This window comes from Falco naumanni, chromosome Z (genome assembly GCF_017639655.2).
Source record: "Falco naumanni isolate bFalNau1 chromosome Z, bFalNau1.pat, whole genome shotgun sequence".
Classification (NCBI taxonomy): Eukaryota; Metazoa; Chordata; class Aves; order Falconiformes; family Falconidae; genus Falco; species Falco naumanni.
This window is the reverse complement of record NC_054080.1, coordinates 70,801,292-70,808,424: the sequence shown is the minus strand read 5'-3', so window position 1 is coordinate 70,808,424 and position 7,133 is coordinate 70,801,292.

Sequence of the window (7,133 nt, the reverse complement as noted above, 5' to 3'; positions counted from 1 at the left end):
GTGATGGCAGCATGTGGTGGTGTTGGCCAGTGATAAAGCATTTTCAGCCCCTCCAGCAAATTTGTTTCTTTGCACATGTGTACAGACACACACCTGCACGCACCCCCAAGCATACCCACCAAGCCAGTAAGGCATGCAGCCACTGCCCAGCTTTTTCTTGGCAAGCCTCTGAACATTGTGTTAGCCAAGAAAAATTTCACATTTACAGGAAAACCCACTGCTGTTCTCACCCTGTTACACAGTAAATGAAAGCATTGCACAACAAATGTTGACACGGTAACTCTCAGAGAATTTCACAGACAAAACAAAAATGTATTCACAGATGCTAACAAAATAACCTGGGCTTTCACATGTACTTATTAGGAAGTTATTCCCTAGCAAACTAAAACAAGGATATGAGATAATCATCATAAATCATCTGATACTGTCAAGTATTGTACTATGCAGGTTTAACTTAAGAGAGCTTGAAGTAACATATAGAGTATTGCTTGAAGTTTCAGCCAATACTGAAAAAATATCGTTTCTTAAAATTTCCCGGCCCCATTTAGAGATAACTGATGACTGAAACAGTGCTTTCAAGTTTCATTTATACTTCAAAAACTGGAACATTTCTCTGGCCCTGAACAGTGACCCTTTGGACTGTTGCCTGTCCCTAGTGCATGCTAGAGAGTTTCAAAACAGATACAGGCATGTGAATGAAGTAAATCAAGTCTAGAATTCCTGGGAAAGAGCAAATAACCAGTGCCTGTAACAGTAAATAAAACCGGACAGTACTCATTTCATAGCCCCAGAGACAAAGGGGTATAGGTCAGTTCACATCCAGCCAGTTAATCCACCACCACAGAATCTGTTGTCTTACTGGAAACAGTCCTTGGGCCATGTAAGTGGTTGAATGGGGCCCAAATGCTGTTTTGGGGAGGACCAGCTAGCACAGACCAAAACCACATTAAATAATTCACCAGGAAGGATGATAATTTACCCTTTCCTGAATCCCATGACCTGGTCTTATTTTGCTTATGTAGCACAGACCCAACCAGGCTGCTCTGCAGGGGACAGAAATGGCTGCAGTCTTATGGTGACCCTGCTCTGCTGCTTCTGGGGACATGGGACCAAAAACGCTCCACTTGCAAAATATCCTGAACTTACACGAGCAATGAAATCTGAAGCACAACTGCTTTATAAAGTAATAATAATTCCAGAAAATTAGCCCACCGCTAAAGTCCAACAGTAAAGTGCTATTTATTTCCTAGATCTTTTTTTTTTTTTTTTTACTTATGTGATCACTGTTAATAACAGTAGCTCTCAAAATGGTCTCAGAAGAGAAGTACTTACTTGCCAGACTCAGGTCTACCTTTCAAACCTCTGAAAATGAACTCACCAAGTCATTACATGTAGTACAAAGCATTGTAACCAGCAGTCACAGAACTTTCGTGAGTCCAGGGACTGACCGTCAAATTTAGCTTTGAAAATGTGAGGCCTAAATCAAGGCATTTGAAAGTTACACCTAACACATTTCCCAGTGGCAGCAGGTGTCATACCTGCAGGGATGTTTCCTTCCAACCCTCACTGAAGACTTGACCTTTTCAATAGCCCATTTCATGTCAATGCCACAATTACAGGGAGCAGGACACAGAAAGAGGGGTTACTGGTCATCTAGACATTTTCAGTCAAATACAGACTATGTGGCTTCATTCTTTTCTATTCTGCAACTTTGATAAGGACAAGATGTCTCCAGTGCTGTCACTATCAAGAGAAAACCTTAAAAAGAAGTTGGAAAAATCCTTAGTCCCGAAAAGTGATAAAAGACCAGTTCTCTTCTGCCTCCCGAAATCTAAAGCACGGTTGTTGAATCTGGCAGCCTGAGGGGTGTGTGTCATGGTTCGATGTCCCTGCTCCCATTGCAGTCCTTGGATACATTATTTTTGCATAGGTATTTTTCCTGGTGCATGGCCCTGGTGAACCAAGACAAACATTTTTCTGTAATGCTATCTAGCACTACCTGGACCACGTTCAGGTTTGAAATTACATCACCCTGGCTGTAAGTATGGTTCACTTTCAATGGGTTATTTTACAATGGCAGTTTTAGGGGTTCTGGCCATTTTTAGCTTATGTGGTAGTAATCTCAGGAAACAGAAACACCAAACATATTCCCACATATTCTCATCCACAGTCTTTAGCTGTACTCATACAGATACATTGGGATCCAATGTGCCTTGTCCAAAATTACAAGTACCCCTTGAGCTCCCCTGCAAGACAGCAGAAGGTGGTAGGCAGTGATCATCACAGCTTCTGGGGGAGCATCGATGGGCTTCAGTGCAGTCAGGGCCCTCCTCAGTCCTGCACCCCATGGAGCGACTGGCAGCATAATCAGCAACTCATTTCTGGAGAGAGACTGTGCAATGACACCCATGCCACCTGCTTACTGTCACCTGCATTACCCTGATTACATGTGCATCATAGACATTAATTTTGAACATTAGGGGGGAAAAAAACAACACCAAGTGTTTTCAACCACTTATGGTTTATTCTGCTATAAGTTTCTGTTGTCTCTAGCCAAGCTGATTTCCAGGAACAGATGTAATTTCTGCTTTGCTGTTAATTGCATCTTCTCTCCAGACTAGCTACGGATGGGCTGCTTTGCACTGCTGTGTCAGAAAACCTTCCCGAGAAACAAGCAAAGAGCCAGTGACCTGAGGAAACAGCAGATAATCAGCTTTATTTTCTCCCTGAGTGGATTTTAACACATGGGTCACATTGACCGTGGCCTGAAGTCTCTGAGACAGCATTTCACAAGACCTACTTGTTCATCAGCAGCGTGAAATTCCCAGTTGGTGCCCAGTTTCCTGGAACCACTTGTGTGTGATAGCTTCTGTACTTATTTGTCTGAAAAGTAAGATATCACCACGGGAAGACTAAGGCTCTCCTATCAGCCTCTCTATTTACACTATGCTCGCAGAAGGATCTAATAAAAGCAGAAGACTCATTTTTATTATTTCAGCAAGATCTCAGCAGCAGAGAGCAGTAGAGGGAGAAAGACCTTGATAACTGGGTTTTATGACCAATAAAGAAAATATTGTTAGAAGTTTGTACTTGCTGACATGTTTATGACTTCCAGGTAAATATGCACTGTTTTACCTCCCTGTCAGGGTGCCACAGGGCCCGAGGCTCCCTGGGGACCCCCATGGTGGCAGGCAGCACCTGGCAGCCTGAACCTGTCCCACCCCACACCAGGGAGCTGAGCAGCCCCAGCCCTGGGCCCAGCCCTCCCTGAGGAATGGGACAGGCCGAGGCCAGGACGCTGGCACATGGACGGGGTCCCAATCAGCAGGGTCCATGGCCAGGCAGGGCAGGGCCTGATGGCCTTGGCGGGCTGAAATGGGGTCCTGGGCCATGGGCAGGGTGGGCTGGGCTGTAAGTGTGGCTGGTGCCCTCAGGCCCTGATGCTTGAGATACCTTATATGCTTATAAATGATTTCTTGTCCCCTAAGGATGATGCTGCAAATTATGGAAATAACAACTTCCAAAAACAAAATGGGAATTTAGCATATCTCTCTGCAGTAATTTGTTGTTTTCATTTAAGCTCATTTGTCCCAGGCTGAAGATCCCTTGACCCTCAATTTAGGATGTAAGGGGGCTCTAGGGAGGGATAATGGGGGGAGGCGGGGGAGCAACCAGGCTTCAACTAAAAAGCAGCAGGCTAAAATCGAGTCTCTTCTGCTCTGGGTTTGGTTATTTCGGGTCCCAGAACTACTGAGACCCAAACCCCACTGGGTAATGAGCAGGGCACGACGCACTGAAATCATCCTGTCCTCGTTTTGCCGGTGGCTGTCTGTCTCATACAGACATGCTCGTTTCTTCCACCCACATGTGAATAATGCTGGCTGGTTTCTGGTTCACAGAGTGTGCGATGGGAAGGGAGCACAGGCACCGCGTGTGGGGCCCAGTGCTGCTTTGGGAGCCAGTCTCTAACCCTGAGCGATCACAGCATTGAGCCCCTCAGCAGCTTCGGTCCTTCATGGATAGGGCTAGTTATTCTTGAAAAGTGGCAATTAAGTGGCACTGATCTGGAAGACAAATAATGCAGTACTGGAAACTGTATATTAGGAGCGTATATACATATTTATATATATTTCTATCTAAAATATATATTCATTTTTTAAAAATAGAAGAGATAGGATTAATTTAATCCAATTTTAGACATCTATAGCATAAATACTTGTATTTCCTAGTCACCCCCCAGCTCCTTTCACCGTCAACAGAGGAAGACAGGCACCTCTAGGGCATGACTCACTCAGCCTGTTTTTAGATGTCTACCTAGAAAGACAGAAATCCTGCCCTCTGAGGGACTGCTTCTCTCCTCAACTGACTAATTATCTTGGATGCAGACACACCTGTAGGGGCTTCTCACTCCCAGTAATCAAGGGAGGAAGATCAGCTTAACCCAAACCCTTCCCCATGGGAAACCTTCACACCTACCCACACACAGACACACAGAGCCTTGGGAGCTGGTTGAAAGACCCTTTATAGTAAATTCAACATCTCTGAGCAGGGGACTTATTAAATCTACTTAAGTTTTAACTTAAAACAATGTTATTTGCAGCATCTTAATCCCATAACTTTCCACCAGCACAGCTGAGTCAGTTCTGTTACAGATACAGCTGAAGCCTCCCTTTTGTGAAAGTAGCCCAAGCCTACTGCCCAGGGATCTCTGGGTGAGAAGAAACATGATGGACTTCTTCCTCTAAATATGTGAATTGAATATGCTGAGCTGGAGCTATCACATATGTCACAAATGCTGCTGCTGCTGGAGGTACATCCCTGCACTCCCTGGAGTGCAAGCCGAGGAGGGCTCTGCAGGAACCCAGTGGGGAAAAAGACCAAGGTTGCCTCTGGTTTATCACTCACTGGGGAAGTGGCACTAGCAGAAGATCTAGTACGCATATTCTACTGTGATCACTGCACCTAGCAAGTTTGCATTAACTAGTCACAACCACATTTTGCACCAAATTCTTAAGAGAGGTTTTCCTCTCACATAGCAGCTGAAATAAAGACATCAGGACTCAAACATTTAATAAAAGATGTTTTCTGTCATAGCTGTAACAGGAAACAGTGATTACTATAACTAAGCAGTGGCTCATTGGCAAAAGTTCGGCAGTTGCTATTCAAATATCTGTATCTGCCTTATCTTCAAATCCTTGAACCAAACTCTGGATTACTCTTTCTGAGGTTGCATAAGGATAAACTTTATAACAGCCATTATGTAGTCAGTTCTCGTCTATATTTGGTCAAAGTTTGCATTCTGCATTACAATTGTGATAAGTATTTATACAGAAGCCCACAACAGCAGCTGCTAATTGTCCAGCCACTGAATTGCACCTTAGCTGTCTCACTGTGGTAAGTGTATTCTACATACACTTCACGTGCTCTTGTACAAGTGAAAAATTAGATATGCTGGGATGTTGTATGGAACCTTGCGTCAGTGGGAAGGCTCATTATATTCATTTTGGATAATGCCTTCTCTCTGACATTAAGAACAAATATATGGGATTTTTCTGAGCAGTAGAGAAGCTGCATTACTGAGAAAGCTGTCCTTCAAGAATCGGTAAGGTCTCTGTGACCCTTGTTACCCTGACAGATTCAGTTCAGGTTTACTTCATCTTCCCCAATTATAACTTATGACTCAAGGCAATGATCAGATAGCATTACTTGGAGCTTACAATGGCAAAGGAGGGATGGCATTTCCTGCCGTCAGTGAACAAGAAAACTCTATCATTACCAAATATATGTTATCACAGTAGCAGAGAGAGCTCATCCAAGAAAAAGACAGATGTTGCAGGAAGTATTAAAGAGCTGCAGCCTTTGATATGAGGATTGAGGACCCTGTGACAGAGCACAGCAGCAAACTCAAAGTCCTTGTGAATGCAGTCTTGATCCTACTGAAGCCAACAGCAAAACTCCTGCTAGATTTAGCAAGCTGCAGTTTTCCTCTGGATTCAGTTGATGTCTGAATCACTATTTTATTAGTGAGTGGCAGAAGACGTCTCCATCCTGTGCCATAACAATCAACTGCAAAACAGAAACTATGGGAGTTATCCCCATCAGTCAGAGAGAACAACAGAAGTCTTAATGCAAATGCTTGCACATCGCACAACCACTCTGAGACCAGAGGTGCTGGAGAAATGGGGGCAGCTGAGGAGCATTCAGCTGTCTTCTGTTTATCGGGAAATAACTTCACCTGCCAATTTATTATGGTGAGAAGTGTCAGGGGAAAAAATTCTTCCTATCAGGATCACTGCTAGACAGTCACACTGGAATCAGAGTCCTGTAATGAAAAGCTAGTCTTAAGGTTACAGGGTCAGGAGCAAGAAATCTTCATTGTTTGTTGAGGCTGCAGAAGGCATATACCACCATTCTGAGTGATTGTTCTTCCATAGAATACAACCAGCAAGAAGAAATAAGGGCACTAAAAACCAATCTGGGGATAATCAGATTTGCAACTTTCTCCCAGACTATCACCAGCATATTAGTATATATTGTCAGTTGGAGGAAAGAGCCATAAAACTACAAAGGCAAACCTATCTCAGTTTTTTATAATAGTTTTTACCACACTTTTTTCCACACATAATGCTTTATTGTATTTGGCAGCATGATTAATTGCTTCTTTACCCTGAGCTCTATCCAGTTGGGACTAGCTGATGATTTAGGGAACTCGGCAACATCCCAAATACAGGGGTCTGATATCCCCTTGGAAGGAAAATAACCATTTCACATCCAGGCCGTTCCCAGGTGACTCTGCCCAGCCCTGGCAAGGTGTGACACATATATAGGGCAGGTTATTCACCAATGGACGCTTCTCATGCTTTTGTCCCTGACTTCCATTTTTCTGCTGACGAAAAAAAAGTGACTTTCTGCTTTCCTCTTCTTGGAAGGTAAGTTTGTAATCCTCTATTTTGTAAAATTCTGACTGTTGAAGGGGAAATTTTGAAGTGGTGTTAATTTGTGACTGAGGAATGGTCTAGCATGGAGGGCAAGAAGGCCCATCTACAAGAAGGGGTTAAACTGGCTGGAAGCAGACATGCCAGAGAAAGAGGCTTCTTGCAAGGTGTGAAGTTTCCCTTGATGGTGAGATAAGA